Here is a 9,266-nt window from a genome sequence, read left to right as displayed (position 1 = left end):
TCTAATGTGTTAATTTCAGCCTTGAGTTTGATTATTCCCAAACGTCTACTCCTCTTGGGTGTTTCTGCTTCCTTTTTTCCTAGGGCTTCCAGTTGTGTCGTTAGATGCTTATGTGCGAAGTTTCCAATTTCTTTTTAAAGGCACTTAGTGCTATGAATTTTCCTCTTAGCACTGCTTTCAATGTATCCCACAAATTTGTGTATGTGGTTCCTTCATTTTCATTGAATTTCAGAAACTCCTTGATTTCTTTCTTTATTTCTTCCCTGACCCAGCTGTCATGTAACAGAGAGTTGTTTAGTTTCCACATATGTGTAGGCTTTTTGTTATTTCTGTTGTTGTTGAATTGAAGCCGAAGAGCATGGTGATCTGGTAAGATACGAGGTATTATTTCAATCCTCTTGTATCTATTGAGGCTTGCTTTGTGACCTACGATGTGATCAGTTTTGGAGAAGGTTCCATGGGGTGCAGAGAAGAAGGATTTGAGGTCATTTTCTTGTATTTCCATTGTATTTGAGTTCTCTGGGTTGTTTTCTTTGGGATAGCTGGAAAGTGGAAAAAATATGGAATGCTTCACGAATTTGTGTGTCATCCTTGCACAGGGGCCATGCTGATCTTCTCTGTATCATTCCAATAATAGTATATGTGCTGCTGAAGCGAGCACTAAAAGTTATATTTTTAAATATCCCTTGGAGGCCTACTCTTTTCTGTAGGGAAATGGAAAAGAACTGGATCTGGCTGAGAGGAAAGGGACTGAAGCGAAAGGAAGGAGGGGAAATTGTGACCAGGATAATCATATAAAAATTAATTAATTAATTAAAAATGAAGGCTATCACTATACAAATATGCTTTAATTTTCTTAATAACTATGAAATTTGCTATAGAACTATGCTTACCTAGGGATTGGTCAATATTTATTTATACATATGATATAATTTTGAGGCTACAAGCATGGACTCAGACATCATGCTATTTCTCAATTACAAATACTAGGGTGGCAGCTTTAATGCTTTGAACACATCATCATTCTGTCACTCAACTGATTTGATGGTTAATCTTCTTTACCAACTTGACTAGAGTCAGCATCACTATGGAAGGAAGACATCTCGGCGTATCTATGAGGATATTCCCCGAAAGACATAACTAAAGAACAAAAGTCAACCTGAATAGGAGAAACAAAATTTCATAAGCTGACCTTTCCAACTGAATGAAAGGGGATGTGAACTAAGCATCATACTGAAGACTTCTGGTGCCCGGTGTAAGCATGCATCTGTTGAAACCTCTTTCCCATTCTATCTTGTTCCTTTAAGTTGCTTTTACCCAGCTAGTTGAGCTCAAAAACAAGAAAAATAACCTACATATCTATTATGTCCATACACTACAAACTTTAAAGACTTGCTTAAGCTTTTTTCCTTTATTAAATCAATGCTTATTTTGATGAAGTGAAAAAAGTTTCAATAAATGTGTCATAAAAATTATAAACCACAATTTTATGTTAACATAGAAAACAGAAAATCAATAAATGAGATGGGTAAGAATATAAAAATATCTATCTATAATAACTTTAGAAGCCAATAAAAATAATATTTATTATATTCTCCCACATTATATTCATGCTGAAAAAATATAAAACAACAACTATAGAAGGCTTTTTTTTAAGACAAAATAAACACATTGGTCATTCATGAGACCTTGAAAAATGTTTCTATCTCACTCTAAAATAATCAGGTTGGACTTTTCTATGAGGGATTATTTTCATACCTCAAATATATCTCAGCTACTGGGTAACTGCCAGATCATGAATTATTTATAGAACATTTACTAGCTTCTCATGCAAGATAAACTATGAAGGATTTTATGGACTGAAAATTTCGTTTTGCATGATTCCCAGTTGCATACTTCTTAAGAGGGAAGAAATGTCAAATTGCAATCACAATTATGCAAAGGTCTAAAAGTGAATTTGGTTTAAGAAACAAAAAAAAAAAAAAAAAAATTGATTGTATTGTACAAGCATATTTTATAAATTGTATATTAATATGAAATATTTTAATACCTTCTATGACTTAAAAAACAATCTACTTTATTTTGTTTTATTGTACTTTATCTCTTTATATTTTTGAGACAGAGTATTACTATTTAGCCCAGGCTGGATTGGAACACTTACTCATGTGGTGGGGGTGCAGGTATACAACACCATGGCAGGCTCTGAAATTTCTGTAATTATTTGTAATTTTATTTTTATTCTAGACACTTTGTGAAAATAGAGAGGGGTCATATGAATGAGTCCGTCCAATCATATTTAGTCGAAATATTGTGTTATCTAGGTATTAGCTAAGCATTATGTAATCATCTGTGACCCCTAATAGTGTAATAGACTTGTTTAGGTATTTATTTATTTTTTTCAATTATTGTATGTTCAGAAGCTGTTGGTGGTCTACACCTATCCATAAAAAATAGCTCACTTCATTGTTCTTTTTCTTAGTTGGAAACTCAAGTGAGTCGTTTAAGTCATTTGTTTAAAATTATGAAAAGACACGTGTAAACTTGCTTTTCAAATATTTGGTAGTAAAACATTCTAAACACAATATCATTATGCTGATAATGTAACAAAAGCAATCCGGAATCTCACTCTTTTATAGTAGAAAACTGTAGAGGGAAAAGCATAACATATGTATTAGATAGAAACATGGCTAGACCACCTTTGGTTCAAAGAGAAAGGACTGTATGTGTCTCAGTATAAGAGTGAAATCATCTTTAAAGATCTGCCTCTCTTTTCCCCTTTGTAAAGTAAGACTCCAATCAGCAGTGGTACCTTGGTATTGAGATGATGGTAAGGTAATGGTTTAGTGGAAAGATGAGATGAATATATATATATATATATATATATTCATATATATATATATATTCATATATATATATATTCAAAGGGAAAGGAGGAAGTATAAGGGTTGTTGAAAAATCATATTCATCACTCACCATGCCTCTACAGAGAGACAATTTATAATGACCAAGAGTATATATACATTGTATTTTGTTTCATCTTTTCAGACACATATAACGTAGACATAACCAAGGTATAATAATGACACAATAACTAGAAGAAGATAGTTATTTAATGCGAGGGGCAGAAGTAAATGTTACTTTTATTTCTTTAGAGGAAGGGATGAGAGGAGCGCAGTACCCAAGCTGTGCAAATACAGGGCCTGTGCTAAGGCCAGAGCAAGTGTTTCTTTCTCTATCACAGCTAGCCATAGGTCTAGGGCTGGAAGCAGCTGTTGTCCATACAACCTAATCTGTAAATCAAACCTTAAAGGCTTTAGTTTCCAGCCTCCATCTGCTAACCTAGGCCTAGAATGTTTCAGCCTCTGAGACTTACTGCTGAATAAACTCACTTTTTCTAACGCTTTCTGAACTCTCACTGATTGGTTCAACTCAACTCTTCTGGCCTGAACTCCTTTCCAATATGACTGATTCAGTCTGGCTTCTCTCTCAGCTTCTGACTGAATTGTTCTTCTCGGCTTCAAACTAATTTTGGTGATATATTCTAATCTTCTGGCTCCTTCTCACTCTCTGGCTCATTTTCTCTTCAACCTGTCTTTGTAAAACTGACCTAGTAAATCTGAGACACCCACAAATACTCTACACTACTCTCTCCTCTTCCCTCTCAATATGGGTCTTAAGTGGCCTGTCTTTCCTGTGCTGGTCTCCTGAGAGTTGGGCATATCCTATCTCTGAATGATTCCATTAAATCTTTCTCTGATTGATCACTTTGTCTGGCCCTCAATTAGATGTCACTTTCAAACTAAACTTACTTTCACAGTTTGGGATTAAAGGTATGTACTGAGGGCATGCTTCTATTCTAACCAGATTATATATATTGTAATTCAAGGCCAGTTTGCATTCCAGTGGGATAAAGGTCTTTGGAAGTAACCCCTTGCCAGAATATCCATGATGCTCAATTAAAATTCCTCTATGTCTATGCAAACGGAGAGTTGTATACAGATGGCTAAGTATAATGCCTATGAATAATAGCAAGGGCACCTGGGGTACAGAAGAGATTTTAATGATGAGGCTAAGCATGCATACAAGTCATCCTTGTGTAGTCTATGCACGGACTGAAACCAAGTGTGGTTGTGTACTCTTTCTTAAATTTCTTATTTATTTATGTTTTAAATTGACTAAGTTATTTATTCACTTTGCTTTCTCAATGTAGCTTTCCATTCCTCCTTTCTTCCTGGTACCTCCCTCTCCCATCCCCTCCCACCTCATCCACCTTTCCTCTCCTCTCATGAAAAGAGGAGGCCTCCTGTGGTCATCATTGATCCTAGAGGACTTTGATCTTCAATTGATTTTCTTTCCTATTAGTGCACAGCCTCGCTTCAATATTAGGGAAATGCTGGCCACAATTAGATGACTTGTGAAGTATTTTTTCTTTTCTTATAGGAAACGTGAAAAAGGGTGCTTTAAAAAAGTCTAAAAATTAAAAAAATGAAGGTATTGTGTCAAAGGTATTTGTTGGGCAATTTGATTAATCAGTTAAGCTCCTGAACCTTCCAGGTCCTTCCATCCCCCTACTCTTCCATGCAACTCTCAGCTCATTGTCTAGAGTGCAGTTGAGAGTCCCAGTATCTGTCCTGATACCTGCTAGGTGTAGTCACTCAGAGGACATCTGTGTTATGCTAATATCCACGTATATGAGTATATACCATGTGTGTCTTGCTGGGTCTACCTCACTCAGGATGATCTTTTCTAGTTTTATCCATTTGCCTGCAAATTTCAAGGTTTCTTTGTTTTTGATAGCTGAATACTATTCTATTGTGTAAATGTACCACACTTTCTTTATCCATTCTTTGGTTAAGGAGCATCCAGATTGTTTCCAGAGTCTAGGTTTTATAAATAAAGATTCTGTGAACATAGTTGAATAAATATCCATGTTGTGTGGTGAAGCATCTTTTGGGTACACGCCCAGGAGTGGTATAGCTATGTCCTGAGGTAGCACTATTCCCAATTTTCTGAGAAAGCACCAGACTAATTTCCAAAGTGGTTGTACAAATTTACAATGGAGGAGTGTTCCTACTTCTCCACATACTTGCCAGCATGACCTATCACTTGAGTTTTGATATTATCCATTCTGTGCATATAAGATGGAATCTCAGAGTCATTTAGACTTGCATTTCCCTGATGACTAAGGACAATGAACATTTCTTTAAGTATTTCTCAGCCATTCAGTGTTCTTCTGTAAAGAATTCTCAGTTTAGCTCTGAACCCCCTTTCCCAACTGGATTTTTTGGTTTGGTGGTGCTTATTTCTTTAGTTCTTTATAAATTTTGGATATTAGACCTTTATTAGTTCCTATACATACTGTTATTTAGAATCTCAATTTTTTTTTTTTTTTTTGTATTTGTTCATTTCATTAATTATCCAATTTTATAGGATAAAAGTTTTTGGATACTTCTCTCCAAAGCTTTGAATTTTCATAGTATTTCTACATTCCAATCATGACTTCTACTATCATTTTTTTTCTTTGTCTACTTAAAGCCTTCTCAGTTGTCTTGGCTTTCTCAAGAATCCATGCTTGATTTCACTTCTTGGCTCCAGTCCTTATTATTTTCTTCCTTCTGTATACTCTGTGTTTATTTTATGTCAACTTTTGTGATTATTTAATTTACAGTAATGTTAATGTAAAATATCATTTCAACCATTAAGTATTTTAAAAGGCACAAAAGACAACATGGAATTTTGTACTTGATTCATACATTTTTAAACCTGTCAGTATTTTTTTAATTTCCTAAAGCTTTTAATTGATTGTACTGTGTCAGTATCTTTAAACCAATCTCATTAATATGTAGACTTTGATTAACAGAAGACAAAATAACAAGGTATGGTGACCTTTGTCCATAACCCTAGCACCTGAGACAACAGAAACAGGATGATCTAATGACCAAGGCAATGGGATCTAATTAGTAAAAGTCTGTGATGAGAAACCATGAATGAGAGGTGTAATTTAGAGTAAACTATGGCCAGAATATGTGAGAATTGGGGTTCCACTACCAGTATTTAAAAAAAAAATCTTTTTTTATTTTGTTCCTTACCCAGATATCCTTGAGTATGGAGTAGTTCAGTTTCCATGGGTTTGTAGGCTTTCAGTTGTTTCTTTTCCTGTTGAGCTTTAATCCATGGTGGTCTGATAAGATGTAAGGACTTATTTCAATCTTTTTGTATCTGTTGGGGTTTTCTTTGTGATCAAGTATATGGTCGATTTTGGAGAAGATTTCGTGAGGCTGGAAAGAAGGTGAATTCTTTTGTGTTTGGGTGAAAAGTTTTGTATACCTCAGTTAGGTCCATTTGATTCATGATGTCTATCAGTTTCTTTGTTTCCTCATTTTGTTTCCACTGTAATGATCTATCTGTTAGTGAGAATGGGGTGTTGAAATTACCGACTTCCTAGATTAAATGAAACTGAAGGTACAACTCACGAAAGAGGAGTAGATGGCTGCAAATCATCAAACTCAGGGCTGAAATCACTAAATTAGAAACAATGGGACTCTAAATGAGAGACGCATGGGAGAATAGCAAAATAAAAGGATCCAGAGGGTCCTAGAAATCTACAAGTAGAACAATATGATAGGCAGATTTGGGCCCAGGGGTCCCGCTCAAACTAAGGCACCAGCCAAGGACAATACAGGAGGTAAACTTTAAACCCCTTCCCAGATCTAGCCAATGGTCAGAATATTCTCCACAGTTGAGTGGAGAGTGTGATACGACTTTCTCGCGTACTCTGGTGCCTCACATTTGACCATGTCCCCTGGAGGGGGAGACCTGGTGGCACTCAGAGGAAGGACAGCAAGTAGCCAAGAGGAGACTTGATACCCTATGAGCATATACAGGGGGAGGTAATCCCTCTCAGTAACAGTCATAGGGGAGGGGAATGATGGGAAAATGGGGGGGGGGAGGAATGGGAGGATACAAGGGATGGGATAAACATTGAGATGTAACAAGAATAAATTAATTAAAAAAAAAAAAAAAAGAAACCAAGAGCAAAAGTAAAAAAAAAAAAAAAGAAACAAAGAGAACAACTTAAAGGATCAACAGAACCGAGAAAATCCAACAAGATAGACAAACCTTTAGCTAAATTAACTGAAAGACAAATGGAGAGTGTTTACAAAACAAAATGGTGTGTAACACATTTGATTTTTGTGTATATGATATGTTTTTTAAAAATTTTTATTAATTTATTCGTGTATGATATGTTTTACACACACATTTGTATCCACACTGTGTAAGTGCTAAACTGTACATGCCATAGCATCTGGTTGGAGGTCAAATGACGATTTTGTTGGTCCTTCAAATTTGAGACAGGATATCATAATGTTTACCGCTGTGTCATCAAGCTACCTGGATGAAGATAATCGGGTATTTTCCTGTCTGCAATGCTCATGCTGTTGGCACACTGAAATTACAGATATGAGTTACTGAACCTGGCTTTATTTAGTACATAAAACTTCAACTCACTCTCAGCGCTTGCACAGAAACTATGTTACCCAATTAGCCATCACCTCAGAATAAAATAAACTTTATTTAACCAAATTTTCTTCTTTTTGTGTTATACTGGCCTGTAGCTACAACCCTACCCATGTATATTCTGAATTCTTTGTCTCCTCCAGACACAATTCCCAGAATTCACAAGTACAGAAGGCAAAGGAGCAATTGACAAGGAGCTTTGACTTTGCGTTTTCCCCAGACCTAGCACACCCTGCATATCCTCGTTCTGCAGTACTCCAATGTCTTCAATTATTTTTATTTGTCTTTTAAAATCAGTTTACTTGTGAATACTGATTCCTAGAAAACTATTTCATTTTAAGTAGAGGTAAAATATTCATTACTTTTTAATTTAGGTTGATTTTTTTTATATACGATATATTCTTTATTTTTTTTTTCCAGTTGTAACTTTATTTATTTTTTTTTCATTTTTTCCATCTTTCTTTTTAATTAATTTATTCTTGTTACATCTGATTTTGTTTGTTTTTATAGGTGAAGTTGTATTTCATAGTTTCACTATTGAACTCAGCTATTATTCTATATATGACATTAATATGTCATTTACTTAAATGTTGCTACAATTTATAATTGTGAAAACTAGGAAAATTATCTATGAAACAGACTTATTGTAATCATTAACCACATCAATACATGGAATTACATGAGACAATGGCCCCATTACTTTTCTTATATTCATAAAATATGTTCACTAATAGAATAAAAATCAAAAATTTAATTTAGTTCTAGAAACATTTATTAAGCAGGTATGATGATTCTCATTAATATTGCTGTTAATAAAAGTGATCTACTTATGTAGTAGATTCATGTATGTAAAAAAACTGTAAGTTACATCATCAAAAAGAAAAGGAAAAAAAAACCAAACAAGGATAAATTCAGAAGCACCACAGAGAATTGATCCTCTTCCCACACAGACTCTGGATGAACATATTGGCAGCTCTAAGAATAAGTACAAACAGTCTTACCTGATTCAACCACTTAAAGTACTGTTCTTAATAAGTTACAATTGTGTAGCAGAGAGGCTCTAATTACAGCAATGCCTTCCTTCAGCACAAACTGGTTCCTGAAATATCTTTGGAATTGGCTCATTGACTACACTGAATGTTGTGCTAAGAAACAATGCCGAGCAGGAATTGGCTGCAAAGCAATTTGTAGTTTGAATTTTCTTTCAGAAATGTTTATTGAGCTCTAACTCACTTAATAGTTTCTTCCTTTGATGCCTTTGTCCAGATCTAAGCATTAATAACAGTACATATTCCTGCAAGTATTCAGCATCTGGGAAGCCCTGGTTTTCTTAACATGTTTTGATTCACTTCTACAGAATTTGTTTGGCATGAAATTTGCAAATTGACAGTTTGATAGTTGCTACACATACTAAATAATTAATTCTCATGTTGCCCTATAATATCTACATTCCAGGATATACTCTTTCCCACAACAGGACATTTTCTGATTTCTAAAGGACACTCAGAATTTGTTTTTGTGAGTAGAGAGAGTGTCTTAGAGGAAAACTCAAATACAGTGAAGGTGAGGCTTAATCCACTTGTACCACATAATGTGAGATCCATGGAAAGAGACAGCGCACTGCCCCTAAGTTTTATATCTGTGGAAGAATGTTAAGAAGACTAGAAACAGACCAGAAAAGTAATGTATGTTTGGAGTATGTGAAGTGGTACTTAGCTAGTTTCAATTACTCTGAACCCTCTGAATTT

General features: G+C 34.9%; 1 non-coding gene across 1 annotated transcript; it reads right to left on the bottom strand.

The window, feature by feature from the left end:
- Window positions 1-554: 554 nt before the first annotated feature.
- LOC127183808 (U6 spliceosomal RNA) lies at window positions 555-661 on the bottom strand. The gene has a single exon (XR_007830062.1). It is a non-coding gene; the product is annotated as a U6 spliceosomal RNA (small nuclear RNA).
- Window positions 662-9,266: the final 8,605 nt, after the last annotated feature.

Source organism: Acomys russatus, chromosome 31, assembly GCF_903995435.1.
Source record: "Acomys russatus chromosome 31, mAcoRus1.1, whole genome shotgun sequence".
NCBI lineage: Eukaryota > Metazoa > Chordata > Mammalia > Rodentia > Muridae > Acomys > Acomys russatus.
The sequence above is the reverse complement of the archived record's forward strand: the minus strand, read 5'-3'. Positions and strand labels throughout refer to the sequence as shown.